This window comes from Aythya marila (assembly GCF_965140915.1).
Source record: "Aythya marila genome assembly, chromosome: 4".
Taxonomy (NCBI): Eukaryota; Metazoa; Chordata; class Aves; order Anseriformes; family Anatidae; genus Aythya; species Aythya marila.
This window is the reverse complement of record NC_139045.1, coordinates 75353893-75369078: the sequence shown is the minus strand read 5'-3', so window position 1 is coordinate 75369078 and position 15186 is coordinate 75353893. Positions and strand designations below refer to the sequence as shown.

Sequence of the window (15186 nt, the reverse complement as noted above, 5' to 3'; positions counted from 1 at the left end):
GATGAATCACAAGAAGCGATGCCCACTCTCTGCCTCAGTCCCCAGATAATTAAAGAGCTCCTCGGGGGATCCCTGTGCACCATTCCCCTTCTCCCAGGCAGATCCCTTGCGCCGTGCAGGAGCGGATCCAGCCTCGGCGCTGCAGCCGGCACCCGGTGGCCCGGAGGGGACAGGGGACAGCAGATCCCAGCCAGCTCTGCCCCGGGGGGGGACACAGCACCTAAACCTCGGCGTGGTGCCCCTGCACCCTTCCTCCTGACACCCACCACCGCTGCTCCCCCAGCAGGCACTCGCCTCGAGCATCCGAGACACCACGCTCGGCGTCTCCGGGAAGCGCTCCGACAATTTAGAAACTGTTTTGTCCCTGCTCCTTTTTCTGTCTCCGCAAAAGCACCAGCCCTCGCCTATTTTTTCTTTTTAATGTTTTTTTTATTTTTTTTTCCTCCAGCCAGATCTGCACGAAGCTTTCCAGCTTCCAGTGCTGAGCTCTCGCCCAGCCACCGCGTCCCCGCCGGGGATTCGGGTGCTCCCCGTGCCCGAGCGGGCCGGGGCCGGGCGCGGGACCAGACTTTTGGAAATCCTCGCCGTCGCCTGGGTGCCGCCGCTGACACAATGCTGAGGAGCCCACGTTAAAATCGAGATGCTTTTGAAAATGTTTAACCTAGTTAGACAAATTAGCAAAAATTTGTGCAAAACAATTTAGGTATTTAAAATATTCAATGTTTTTAAAAACTGGAAAAACTGTTCTTAGCTTTCAGCTGCAAAAACCCAACAAAATATAACATCAAAGCAATCTTAACATGAGGTGCAACATAACCCTTCAGCAAAGCTGTTAAACAGCTACTGGAGCATCATGGGAAATAGCACTTCATTTATTCAAATGCACATATGTCAGGTTTTTGCACCATATGTCATTCCAAGCTATTTACAGTAATAATTAAATCTTAATCAACGTTTAACCTCTGTAAAATGTTTGAAGGGATCTAATCACCCTTCAGACTGCACTAATGAAGGAGAAATATATAAACATAAAAAGAAAATGATGCATAGATAGCACACCAGAAAGAACAGTAATTGCAAAATTGTATTTCTTTTAAATATAATCAGCAAATTATGTAAAGTAAGCCAACGAGTATTTTAAGTGAAGACATCTTGGGTGTCAGAGGTGTGATCAGCTAATTTTGTACTGCTATCCATAACAGATGTAGCATATTTTCTTTTAGTGCCATTATTAGCAACTTCACCATTTCTTTCTGTGCTGCACCACAAAGTGAAGCATTGTGTTGGGAGAGCACCCGGCAAAGGTAGAGGGGAGGCGACTCGCGCGCGCACCGGCACCCGGGGATCCATTTTGAGGGAGGATTAACTCCGGTCTGCCCGGCTCTGACGCAGCTTTTCTGCCCGTTGTTTTTCCTTTTCTTCCTCCAGATAGGGAGAGAAAAGCTTCTAGATGTGGAGGCGTGGAGAGGAGCTGGAAAAACGACCCGGCGCCGGTCAACGCGCTTGGGTTGGGTTGACCCAACCCAAGGGGCTGGATGGCGGCGTCGGTGGGGATTGGGGACGTGGTGCAGCTCGTAGAGAGAGTTGGGGATGTCGAGGGGAGGAGAGAGGAGTTCAGGAGAGGCACCTCCGTGCTTGCAAGAGGCTGTGGCGAGGAGAGGAGGAGGGATGTTGTGTTCATGCTCTCTTGGGACACAACTCAAAAAAGCGGCGAGCGCAACTCCAGGGGAAGAGCATCCGAGCGGGAGGGAGCAAAGTACTGCAACCAAATGTTTGGGGAAGGCACGGTGGGAAGCTTCGAGCACAACTCAGGCAAAACCCATCAAGGATTTCTTAAGAAGGAGCCAGGAGTCTCCTTCCTATCTCGGTGGAAGGAGAGAGATGAGAGAAATGCTCGTAGGGCTTCTCAACTTTTTTTTCCTGGGGGTCTAGGAGGGGAACAGCCTCCTTCTAGAGCCCCTCCATCACAGCCAGGCTCTGCGCTGAGGGCTGGATGGGATGGCCCTAGGAGGGCAGGATCGAGGTGGGAGCTCAGGGACAGGTTGTGGGGTCAGGGCAGAGCGACAAGGGAAAGGATGCCTGGTGGGAGAAGTCCACATGGTCGGGGACCCTTTTAAAGATGTCCAAAGGAGATAAAACCGGTCGTGGGCTTTGGGGTGAGTGTTACGGGGTGCACCAAGCCTCTTGCTGAAGCCTGGGAAGATGAGAAATAAATTCACGGGAGGGTGACTGGTTGGATCAGAGCAAACCACAGATCCATTTTTGGTTGAATTTATTAAGGCAGATGCAAAGATATCAAATCCCTGGAGCATCCCCACCAAGGAGGCGAGCACAGGAGGGACGGACCCTGTGAAATCGAACACAGAATAAGGAGATGTGTTCAGGTGGTGGGTGACAGATATTGAGGTTGACCTTGCATGTCCCGATAAATCCTTTAGATCCACCAGGATTTTTGTATAGAAACTGTAAATTCACCTGTTCTGGTGCAGACTGCTGGTCCAGCTGCCCAGCACCCTAGACCTGGACGTGGCATCGTGCAACGGATCTGGAGACCCCAGTTTTTTGTGCTGTGTTTCTTGTTTCTGTGCTTCAAACCCCTGGCAGGGTTCTTCTTGGTCGTGGCTGTGCCGGGAACCCCTCGAACAGGGCAGGGCTGTCACAGAGGGTGCTCTGAGGAACAGGTCCATATTACGTGATGGGACCCATCCCATCCCATAGGGGGAACTATGTCCTTCCAAACCGAGCACCCACCGTGGGATTGGGTTTGAGTTGTGCCCTTCCTCTTCCTCCTAATGAGGAAGATCTTCTTGTGCTGGGTCCAGGGATGGATCCCCTTCCTGGCTGTGGCAGGACAGCACCGAGGTCCCCAAGAGAAATGGGTCTTCAGCAATGACGCCAGGAAAAGACAAGTCCAAGAGGGACATGGGTTCACCAACAGCACGCAGGGAACCCTGGTATATAAACATCACTGCTGAAGGGTGCTGAGAAGGGGCTGGTTTGGGGGAAAAAACGGGCTTTCAGGCTGACGGCTGCATGAACACCAGCATTGACCGCTGCTATCCTGAGATACCAGCGTGGGAGATGCTATGATGAGAGAGCAGGAGAAGGGGAATTGCTGCATCCACCAGGGGCTCCTGAAAGCTTTGTATAGGAGCAAGGAGCTCCTCGCTGGGGACATGGCCAAGGTGCAACCAGAAGAGTGGCACAGGAAGGGGCTGCTGCCAGCCGTGGAGCATCGCAGCGCCCAGGAGCTCCTCTAGCAGATAACCAAGAACAAAAACGATGTCCCCTGACCTCCAGGCCCCTCCAAAAGACTGTTTATAAACCAGCATCACCCAGGTGCTGCAACGGTGTTTTGGTGGCACCCCTGACCTGGTGCAACCCATCCCCACCAGGGGAACAAAGCCGCCGGGAAGGGAATCGCCTCTCGCGGCGCCCGCCGCGCGTGATTCCTCTTCCCCCCGCCTTCCTCCCCGTCTCTGCCTTGCAGTGGGAGCCTCTCTCCTCTCATCAGCACAGACAAGGCTAATTGGGGTGATAAAGAACTGGCTCCGAGTGCTGGCGTGGGCTGGAGGAACAAATGGTGCGGTGGTCACAGCTGGTGCTGCGGAGACGGCGAGGGAGCGAGCGCGAGGCAGGCTCCCGGCGCCCGAAGTTCCCTCGAGCCCATGCTGGATGCGGGGCTGCGAGGTGGGGGGCTGTGTGTGTTTTGCATTCGCTGCTGACACGGGTGTAACGTACATGCGCGGCCGGTGAGGCAGAAGCAGGCAGAAAGCAGATGCTTTTTGTTTGGGGTTGATACTCATTTCTATCCCAGCTCGGGAAAAGGTGTAGAAAGGAATGTGCTCCGACGAGCGCAGGGAGAGAGATAGGTCTAGGCGCTCTGCCAGGGATCCTGCGACGATATGGAAGGCAGCTAGGGGAGACAGGAGCAGATGGATTTGGCATACAGCTCATCACTCAGCCAAAAAGAGGAGGGGAGGGGGGAGAGAAGAAGGAAGAAAGCAGCCAATTTGGGTAGGGGGAGGGTCATGCGGCCCGACGGATGCTGCACCGCGAGGAGGGGGAAGGGATGAGCAGCCTGGTCACCGCGTCTCCTGCTGCCTCTGTGGGGCTGCCGGGGAGCCCTGGAGGTGGGTTGGGGGCCAGGGGGGCTCTGCAGACCCTGCCATCCACCCTCTGTCCTCCACCAAGCAGCAGGGCAGTGGCCGAGGTGATGCCAAGCAAAGGATGTTGTAAATGAAGGCACCGAGCGGCCGCTGCTTGGTGGTGCTGGGCCACCCAAGAGAGCCTGGGGCACAGCATCAGCTGTCTGAAGACATGGGGAAAAATGTTGTGGGGTTCCTGGGGCAGGGGAGCTGCTCCATGGCCACCAGACACCTCTGCTTGTGGCTCAGTGCAGCCACGGTGTGAAACCACCGAGCTCCTTCGTGGCACCTCACCGCAAGCCACCACCGCCGCACGGCCACCTAGCCGAGAGACAGAACCTCATCGAGCTGCCTTAATGTGCTTCCTCGGGGTCAAAAACAGCCTGATTAGGATTTGGAGGTTTTGTTTCCGCAGTAAAATTGTCTAAATATTCTTCTTTCGGATATTTTGGAGCTTCTTTTCTTCTTTTAATTGACAGCAGCTGAAGGAACGCTGCTAGGACCAAAATCACAAATCTCTCCTGGAACCTGTGCTCAGTTTTACAAGGCTTCCCAAAATTAAAAAAATGTATAAAGAATAAGTTAAGGACCGTAAGGTTTTCCTTAAAAAGAAACTCTTCCCAAAACTTCTTCCAGCTGTCAAACAATGAAGCACTCCACATGGACCCCCTTTCTAAGGATAAAGTTGAGGAAATCGGCGTTTGCCAAGGAGCACCACTTGGAAACGCCACAGACCTACGGTCAACCCAAGGTGAGAGATTTGGGAAATGATCCATCTCACCCCAAAAAAACCACGGAAGATGTTTTTCAGAAGTTTTCTAGGCCAGCTTCAAGGCCTCGGCACCCTGTTACAGCAGCCACCTGCTTTGCATTTGTCCAAACTCTCCCTTCCACCTTGGCATTTATTGATCTGCTGCTCCAAGGAGCTCTCCCCTGCCAGAAGTTTCGACCCCATTAAAGCCTTCAAAGATTATTAAATAACCTCTTTGTTAAGTCCTTCTCCTTTACTTAAATTTATTGTTTGCAAGACTGATGCTAAAGCTCTTCCTGAGCACTTTAAAGTCTTCCTAGCTGGACACACCGGCTGACTCGTGACTGATGTGCACAGCAATAAATAACTGTGTCAGTAACCCAGACTCAGTTTGCTGGCTAACTCACAATCCAGGGGAAAAAGGATTTTGAAGCAAACATTTTTGTTAGCTTTTCCTTGAAATTAATAACACAAATCAAACGGAGTCGATTAGAAAATTCATTTTTTGTTTCCCTTGAGTCTTTTAGGCTCCCCTCTTTTACAGAAACATTCACAGCTTTGGGAAGAAAAAAAAAATCAGCTCTAGTCCAAATGTTTTCCTCAAAAGCACGGAAACAAGCTATTCGGCTCCCTTTGCACCCCTGATGCTGGCTGGGATACCAAGGAAATTGCAGCAGAGCTGGGACAGATGCAGCTGGGGTCAGCAGTTGGGTCCCCATGGGCCAAAATGTGTCTGGATCTGGCCCCACCTTGGTGCAGGAGCCCGGCCGTGGGTTTGGCACCATCCCCGTCCCCATCCCAGATGAAAGCTGACCCAGGGGTGGCAGGGCTGGGCCCCCAAAAAGGCAGGGATCAAAGGGAGCTGCGCGGCTGCTGGCGTGGAGGCACCGAGCAGGGGAGACCCCACCAGAAGATGCTTTGGGTGGAGAAGCCAACAAGGGCTGGGAGCTGAAATAGAGCAAGCCTCTGGTGCTCTGAACCCGTCTATTTAGGAAAAAGGTGAATTTTTATGATGTATTTCTGTAACCATCAGTGTTAGTGTGAGCCTGCTGCTTCTAAAGAAGTCAGGCACAGCCTCCACCCAGGCATCGGAGTAGCCTCGGGCTGTAAAAACAAGTAAATGACTGCAAATAGGGCTCAGTGACTGTAACTACAACTAAACCATTGTCAATACAGCTCAACGACCGTAAATACAGCTCAACAACTGCAAATAAAACTCAATAACTGTAAATACAGCTCAACGACTGTAAATAAAACTCATGGACTGTAAATGAAACTCAAAAACTGTAAGTGCAACTCCACAACTGTAATTACAGCTCAACGACTGTAAATACAGCTCAATGCCTGTAAATACAGCTCAACGACTGTAAGTACAACTCAATTGCACTCAGGGTTGAGCAGGTTTGGTCTCTGCCCACCGAAGTTTTCCTCTCTTGCTCGCTGGCTTTGTCAAACCAAGGCAGCAGCAGACAAAGCTGAACAAAGCAGACGAGCAGCTCGGGAGTGCATTTGATTTGCACCACCCTTGTCAGTGCCATGTAGGTGGATTCACACATGGAGCTATGTAAAGTTAGGAACAATGAGGCAAGCCGTGCAACTTGCAAGGCTTATTTATTTTTTTTCGGATACAAATCTGGAGCCCCTCGAGCTGTGCCTGGCAGGTGGGCACCGGCAGCTCCCCGCGAGGTACAGAGGCTGCACCCAGAGCCCTGTTTGCACACAGCGTGTTTTTAGGGCTGCGTCATGGCTCTGCAGCAAACCAGGCTTAGACTGATGTGCAGGGTGGAAACGAAAGGCCCCGTGGCCACTCCAGAGCTAGCACAAGCTCTCCTGACTGTCCATGGGGAAGGCAACCGCTTGGGATTCATTTTCTCTCTTCTTTACCCTCCTTGAAGCAATAAGGAGGAGGCAAACTGGAGTATTTGGCCGTGCTGGCTTGGCTCTTGAGGGCTATCCATTTCAGAAAGCTTCTCTGGTTTCTGTCGGGGACGCTGTGACCACCAGCAGCCAAATCCTGCTGCCTGCAGAGGCTCTTTTCAGCCCCGACTGGAAGGGGTCACAACGCGTCCCCCCGCGTCTCCTGCCACGACATCTGTTAGGTATAAAGTATGTCAGCGCCGGTGCCGGTGCCACAAGCTCTTCACACTCTATCACATCTGCCGACACCTCTGCACCGTCCCCTGAACACGTCACTGCTTTTAGCAGAGCACGAAACGCCAAGTGTCAGCGGCACCTCGGGTGCCATCAGGTTTCTGCGCGGCGCCGAGCAGGAATATTCCTCGTGCTCAACAGCTGCTTGGATGGAGACGTGCAATTGCTTCTGAGACAGCCACAAGGCTCAGGATGTCACCGCCCTCGCCTTCAATGGGAAGAACTGACCCTGCCCCGAAGCAGAACGGGATGGTTTGCAGGATTTATGAGTCGGTTATGGGATAGCACCTTTATCCCGGGGAGTTTTTACCTTCAGCTCCGCGGATCTGCGAGCACGCAGCTGCCTGTGCACGGAGTTGCAAATGAGTGTGTCACAGCTCCTCGGAAGAAAACTAATATGCATCGCTTCTGCATTAAAAAAACAACACAGTAATCGGAAAGGAAGGAAGGAAAATGTGGCATTTGGGGCATTTCAGTCCGCTGAATGACCCCACCTCCAAGTCCCTGCCAAACTGGGGGTTTTGGTCTTCTGGGGAAGGAGAGTGCTGCTTACAGCACCCGAAACCCCAAGTATTAAAACAAACGAGCAAAGGTTTCGAAACCATCAAGTTTTAAGTAGCAAGACCCCAAAAAAAAGTTCTTGCTGAGCCGGAGAGAGAAGCCAAGACAAAGGCACGACGCATCTTCCTTACAGTGAAGAACCACAGAAAAGGGCTTCGCAGGAGATAAAATGCCTCTTGTTCTTTCTGATGGAGATGAAGGCGTCCTCGTGTGTAGGGTAAATGCTCACCAGGTGAACTCTCTACCCGAATTTCTGCAGGAGCTGCTCCCGAGGTGGGTCCCAGAGGCTGGTAGCACAGCAGCAGCATGGGTTCTGCCCACGGGTCGGCTGTCCATGGGGTAAGGAGAGGCCAATCCCCCAAAAAAGAGGCCATCCTCCCCAGACTGACTCTGTAGGGCATTCAGTCCACGCAAATAAAGCAAAATAAACTTCTGCCTGGCCCAGGGAAGAAGTTTCTCCTTACAGGACTCAGACTTTGTCGGGGAACATTCAAGGCAACTGATGAACCCAAGAGCCATCCGAAATATAATCCTGAGAACACCCAAAACTGCAGAGTTTAGGGCTAGCTCAAGTCACGGTGCCTTGCCAGAACAGAAGGTCTTTCTAAAGAGAGTTTGAGTTGCCTCCCCTCTTCTGGAAGAAACAAAATCCTGCTTTTGGGAGTGATAAATGCAGCGAGTTTCCTTTTGATGGCACGGAGCAATTCGGTCCCTTCTCGTCACTGTCCCTAAGTATTTCTGCCACCATTTGCTGCTGCTCGGTGAGAGCATCAAGCCCTGCGATTCCCTAGCTGTTAAGAAGGACCACGATGGGTGCTGCGGGTTTTTGGGAGGGCCTTGCTGCTTCAAAGAAGCTGAGCAAGTTCCTCGGGACCCCAAAGCCTTCGATGCATTTCCTTCCCTCGAAGAACCAACAGCCTCAATGAGAAACAGGCTGTTGGACCCGAATGATTTAAAAAGCAATTAGAGATAATTATATATACGGGGGAAATGTGATTAATAGCTCGTTCGCTGCAGTAACCGAGCATGCTTACAGCAGGCAAGTCTGGGCAACTGGCTGCCTTCCTTCGCTCGTATCCTTGATGTCTCACTCGGAGTGATCGGAGCTTTAGAGGAGCTAAAACAAGTGTCTGAGGGCACGCAGGAAGCACTTAGGTAACGTTGAGAACAGGGATAAGGCAGGCAACAGGCAGGGAAGAGCCGGGGATGAACCCACTCGGACCAAACACAGAAGCTGAACAAGAAAGGGAACAAATTATTGGGGTGGGCTGGCAGAAAGAAAGGGAAAAAACGAGCGAAACGGGAGAAAACGAGCAAAACCAGAGCCCTGTGGGAGCTCAGAGGGTTTCACAAGGCAGGAGGAGAGCAGGGGGAGATTGGACTGGATGATCTTGTAGGATTTTCAGCCTTGTGCTTCTTAGGACTGCCACCAAGGGCAGGAATCCCAGGGAAGAGCTTCGCAGGAGCTGCTCTGTTTACAGTAGGTGCTGCTGAAAGGTGTCCCGAAGAAAGACAGCAATTAACAGGCCTGGAAAAAAAAAAAATGGCTTCTTTCCACAAAGAGCCTTTTAAGTGTGTTTTTCCAGCCACTTGAAGGGTTAATGTTTAGCTGTTTATCCGGAGTTGTCGGATGTCAGCTCTTTCTTTTGACTCCTAATGGCTTATAGCCATCAGGAGGTGAAGACTCCTCAAAAGAGATGGTGTCAGGAATGTTTTTTTATGCCCACTAGCACCCACACACCTGCAGGAGCCTGTGCTTGCAGGACAGATAGTTTACATACTTGAACCTGTATCCCAGGGACAGAGATATAAACATGAAACCAGATCCCATCCGACGGTGCCGTTGAAGCCCCTGGGCAGTACAAAGGGGTCCTTTCTCCCACGCCCACCTCCAGTGACCACAAATAACAGCTCGCTCCCAGCCCTGCTGGTCCAGGTCGTGGTTTTAGGGCTGGCCCCTGACAGGTTTGCAGCACCTTTAGCTCCAAAGCTTGGCTGGGAAACAAAAGGGCCGCTCCAGGAATCGGCCCCGTCACAAATCAAAGCCCCTCGGACAAGGGAGAACAAAGACAGCGGCTCGGGATCAATCAGAGCCCTGCTCACTCCTGACCTTCCCCAGGTGAGGGATGTCACCGAGCCTCATAATTACACCACGAGGTGCAAACAGGCCGAGGGGTTGTAAATGTTGTAAATCCCAGCACTGAAACGTCTCCTACGGGCGTTCAAAGGGCTGCTGGAGCTGATGCGCCTGGAGACCGGATCCTTCCTCTTCCTGTGCTCATCCCAAAGTTTCAGCCCTGCTCAGATCAAATCTTCTTCCTCCTGCTAAAGAGAGGTGCAGGGAGGGATAAGGGAGGAAGAAGATTTGATCTGAGCAAGGCTCAGGTGTGCAGCTGGAAGTGCAGCCAGCCGGACAAGTGTAGAAGGAAACCACTACACCACGTGTCTCCCCCTGCTACAGTCCCTAAAAAGAAAAAAAATAATAAAGAAAGCAGCATCAAACAGAAGAGATGGGGAGTTATAATGATGAGAATTTATCCTCAGCATCCCTTTTTCAGAGTCCCTGCCTGAGGAGGGTGCTGGACCAGGTGGATCCTGAGGTTTCTCACGACCTCAGCCACCATCCTGTGAATTTGGGGCTTTTTGCTGGGAGTTGGGAGCAAGGGGGCAGGAAAAGGATGTCGTGGTCGTGGAATCTGGGCTCCTCTGGGTTTGTTTGTTTGTAGAAGCGCGGGTGATGGCTCAGCAGCTCCGGCTAAAGCACGGCTGGGAGGAGAGGCCAACTAACCTTGAAGCCTCCAAGCATTTAGGAACACCTTCAGTGGGAGACGTGCTGGAGAACAGGCTTTAAGACACGTTTCAGGCTGTGTCCTTCCAGCTTGCCTGCGTGACCCGAGCTCCCCCAAAAGCCCTGCTGCCACTCTGACTTGGGAATTTACACCACGGAGGGCTATTACACGAGGAGGGCTAAGCTGGGAATACACACTCTCAATAGGAGAGGGCTCGGGGGAGCAGAGAAGGGATGCAGACATCAGAGAAGCAAATGGTAAAAGTGCTCCTGCTCCAAGCCAAGGGATATCGAAACTTTCCCAAAAACTGGCTGTTTAGCCTCGAGTTCACTTCTAGTGCTCACCCTCAGGCCAGTGGCTGCTTTTGGGGCTCAGCAGGTTGCAGACATCGCACGTCGCCTTCTTGGGATGCACGGGGGAGGACTTGTGTGGTGCTGTGAAGGTCCCAGCTCTGCACCAGCTGAGACAAGGCACAACTGAGTATGGGGTCCCACCGTGCTTCACGCTGCTCTGGTGAAGATTCATGGCCACGGTTGTGGTTTGGTTGGAGGCAGGGAATCATTTGTGAGTTGGTGACGGCCACTTCCACCTCCAGACTTCAGGTCCATGCCCACGCTGACAGCGAGGGCAGGCTGCCCCAGGAGGACAGATGTACTCCTTGCTTCATCTACACCAGTCTCTGACTATTAAAGCAAATTCTGGAGAGATTTTTGCTTTCCACTGCTCAGCAGAGGCATGGCCGTGTCGTGCTGCAGAAAGACACGGCTCTTCTGCAGTGCAAGATTAAGGCTATGGCCTCATAACGCCAAAAATCAGCTCAGATAAGCCCCAAGAGTCACAAATCAAAATAAACTAGAGCTCCCAGACTAGAACTAACGCACCACGACTCCCTGAATGCTTGCAAATGGTCTCTGACCACGGGACACGCAGGGCTACAGCTGCACACACCAACAGGGAGCAGAGCACAGCCTCCCTGACAGAGCCCAGCGTCCAGCCGTATGGCTGACCTCTTCCCCCAAAAAAAGAGGGAGGATTTATTGCTCATCGGGAGCAGATTGTAGGAATGATACCCCCAGCATCAGCTGGGAAGCCAAAACAGACCCAAGACAACCCAGGCTGGCCACCACGGGTCACTGTGTAGCTTGTATACCTGTAAACCCTGCTGGGTTTGTGAGCAGAAACCTGCTTTGTGACTCCTGTAGGCTCTTATTTCTTTGAAAAGACAAGCTAGCAACTTGCACCGGGCACCAACGGGCTCCAACAACCACCTCCACGTGTACAGCTCACCGGGAAAATGAAGCTACTCACGCCTGTGTCACTGGTTCCTTCACTGGGATGGACAGAGCACGGAGAGAAACCTCCGAGGAACTTCTGAACGCTTCAGAAGGCGACAATGGAGCATCATCTGCGTGGCAGCATGGAACCGAAGCCGCAGGGTACGGCTTGAATCCTCTGCAGTCGTTGGCAGACACACAGAGCCGAGCTCCTAGCCTCCTGCCAGTCCTTAAGGACCTCACGGCTTCTTCTCCAAGATCAACCTCCTTCCTTCCAAGAGCATCCTCCACCCGTGGTGGGCTTTGGCCAGCAGCACGCCCAGCCTGCCGGTCCCTCAGGGAACGGTTCCTCAGACCCCAAAGCACAGAAACCCCACGGAACTTCTCACTTCTCAAAGATTTTTTTTTATTTTATTTTTTTTTTTCTTTTCCCCCGTGGCAGCTGGCAAATCCTTTCCTTTGCTTCTCGTCCAAGTTGGACAAAATTACTGCAGAGAATCCCTCCGGCTCCCCTCCCCCTGCGCAATGCAATCCCAAGGGAGAAATGGTTTCATGGGGACCCCCTGCTGTCTTGCATCTGATTTCCCTCCTAAGTATGGTATAGGGAAGCGTCTCGAGGGCTATGGCTGTGACCTCCATACAGCTCTTTTGTCAAGTGCCATTTCATTAAAAAATCAGCCTTTTAACTGTGGACACATTTCAACCTCACCAAATCTGCTAATTATTGACAGTTGGTGAAGAGGAGATTTCACTTGTTCCTCCTGTTAAACTGCATCTAATTAGTAATTACTGGTTCACTGTCATCTTTACTGCAATAATCCCACTGCACATTGGCTCATTAACCTTTTGCTTTTCTAAAGCAGCCTGCCAACAAGATGAAGGCTAAAACAGATTGGAAAACAATAGCTCAGCCTTGGATTTTAGGCTGTTTATTCCCCTTGTCCTGGAGATCCAAAAGGAAGATTATTTTGAAGAAAAGGCTTTCAGCTGCAACCAGCCTAATTCCAGAAGATGGCTTGTTGAGCCCCAACCAGCCCTTTAAACTTAACCTCTGGCGAGGGCACGTGCATTATAAATGTGGATAACCCTTCCTAGTGGAAGGGTTTCTCAGCCCTTGCCTCGTCTCCATTTCTCACCTGGCTTTATCCTTCTTTTAGCAGCGTGACCCAACACGTGGGCCATGATTTAAGGCAAGCTCCTGTGGGTCTGCAGCCCTCTGGAAGCTCAAGAGCATCCTCTCGGGGGCTGAGAAAGGAATGATCCGGGTGAGCAGAGCCCAAAGGGAAGAAAATCGGTGGAGCAACCCCATGGTTATTTCTTTTGCTGCTACACTGAATTTCATTTGCACAAGTCCCATTTTCAGTTTGGAACTGTCACAGCTGTTTCTATTGGCAGTGCATAGCTGAGTAGGAGTTGTCAGTGGGGATGCTGTAGGATAGGCGGCTAGAAAAGAGATTCCCCGGGGGGCATGGGAGGCAGTTTGAGGTTGTGGGCTAAATGCATTAACTACACGTTTCTCCCAAACTTAACAGAAGTGAATTATTTAATGCATATTGATGTATTTGGCTACTGGAGTTAACACTATGCTGGGATGAAAAGTGTAGTTCTCGGTGCCTGAAGTGTGCTCTAGCTCAAGGACCTGTCTTTATGGTTCACACTCAGGTTTTATTTTTATAAGGTGATCTTAAAAAACCATAACACCTAGAAAAAAAAGCTCTAATTCTGGAGCACCATGGCAGGCAGCACAGGGGATTCCATCTGTACGAATTGAAGGAAGATTTGAGGTCTTGGTTAGACCTGAAAGTAAGTCTGGATGCATTATTTTTCCCAGGGCGTGAAGGCTGCTCAGCTCCACAATTTTCATTTAGCTGATGCTGATGTTTCTGTATGCAAGCAGAGCTGAATTTTGATTCCTCTTATGCTACTTTAAAGCAGGACGAAGCGAAGCAGCTACATCTGGGGTACTTGGAAGCAGAATCTGACCTGGTTGAGACCAGCCATTTAACTGGGTCACCAACGTAACCAGGACAGGACCATGCTGGTCCGAGGTTGCTCCCCAGATGCGAGTGGCAGCAAACCCACAGGGGCTGCCTCTCCAGAAGAAGGTATTTGGCAAGAGAGGGAAGGGGCATTTAGCTGACACATGATAAAATGGCTGCATTGATATGGGACACTTATTAAATATATCACACGGCTTCAATTCCGCTTGAAAACTAACTCTTAAGTTTGAAACATGCTCAAAAGCCCCTTTTGCAGAGAGGATCAAAAGCTCCCATGCTACAACAAGAGCTCAATAACACATCAGCTTCTGTGTTTGCTCTCTGACTAAAGAAAAAGGACTGTGAATGTGTGATTAAGGGCAGAATTTGGCTCATTTACAATTCCTGTAAGGGTTGCTGCTCAGACCATAATCATATTTTTGGAACAGAACACGCCTATTACATCTTGTCGTTAATAATTTACTCCCTGGGTAGAGCTCATTACAACAGCATCATCTCTGCTGTGTTATGCTCCTGGCTGCTTCACCTGCTGCAGTTATAAGGGAAAGCAAACACACACACATACACATACACACATATATACCTACAAAAAGTGAGAGGTCAGTGTTCAAAGACTTAACTTCGTTACCTGGTGAACTGATGGACCATTAATGAGTAGCCAAGAAGCCACACATTCTGAGAAATACTCTCTGCAAGGAAGCTTGGATTTCATTTCCAGGATTGTGGATAAATGACCCTTGAAAGATTGATTCAGGTAAATCTCTTGCTCTGCTCACCTGAGCATCCCCAAAGCCGCTGAGGGTGTCTCAATGAGACTGATGAATGGGAGGAACACCCTTACACACATTTATAATGAATGAAGAGCCAACTAGGAGGCTGAGCAGCCTGGGCTGCTTCGGATAAACCTGACTCCTTGGTGTCAAGAGGTCCGAGGTCCAGCTGTGCGAGTGGAGCTCACGCCAGTTGAGCAAAGACGAGCCCTCAGTGGGTGATGAGCCTCACCACCAGCTGTAATGGTGTCTCTTCGCTGACACGATGCGTGGGCAGGGAGCACGTCATTCTGTTTGATCTACTAATCAGCGCTGATTCATGTTTACACTGCGGATAACATTTCATCTGCTTTTAGAAGGTCATTCTCAAGCGATGCTGTACGGTTTTCAGTATTGACTGATGCCTGCAATTTGTGTATCCTCTGAAGGAAGAGAGACCTTAATTTTTCTTGTGGGCTAGAATTCATTCAGCTGTTAGCATCAACACAATTTTTCAAGCTGCAATATCAGATACGACACGTTATAAAGGATCTGTCACCCACGAAGTTCAGACTATAATAGAGAAGGTAGAAAGACCTTGAGAGCTTCATTATTAGATAAGGAAACTATGACAATGAATATTTTTAGAGCTCAACGACCTCTGAATGCCTCAGATACAGGTCCCAAAACTTTTGTTCCCACTGACCTTACCTGGCACTTACTATTTGAAAGAATCGGGTGTTAAATGGTGCTTACAAAAATA

The 15186-nt window shown here is 50.7% G+C and overlaps 1 protein-coding gene across 2 annotated transcripts in view; it reads right to left on the bottom strand.

Annotated features, from left to right (window-relative positions):
• Nucleotides 1–15186, bottom strand: part of SFXN5 (sideroflexin 5) — an 83785-nt gene that overhangs the window by 462 nt on the left and 68137 nt on the right. The window lies entirely within an intron of this gene.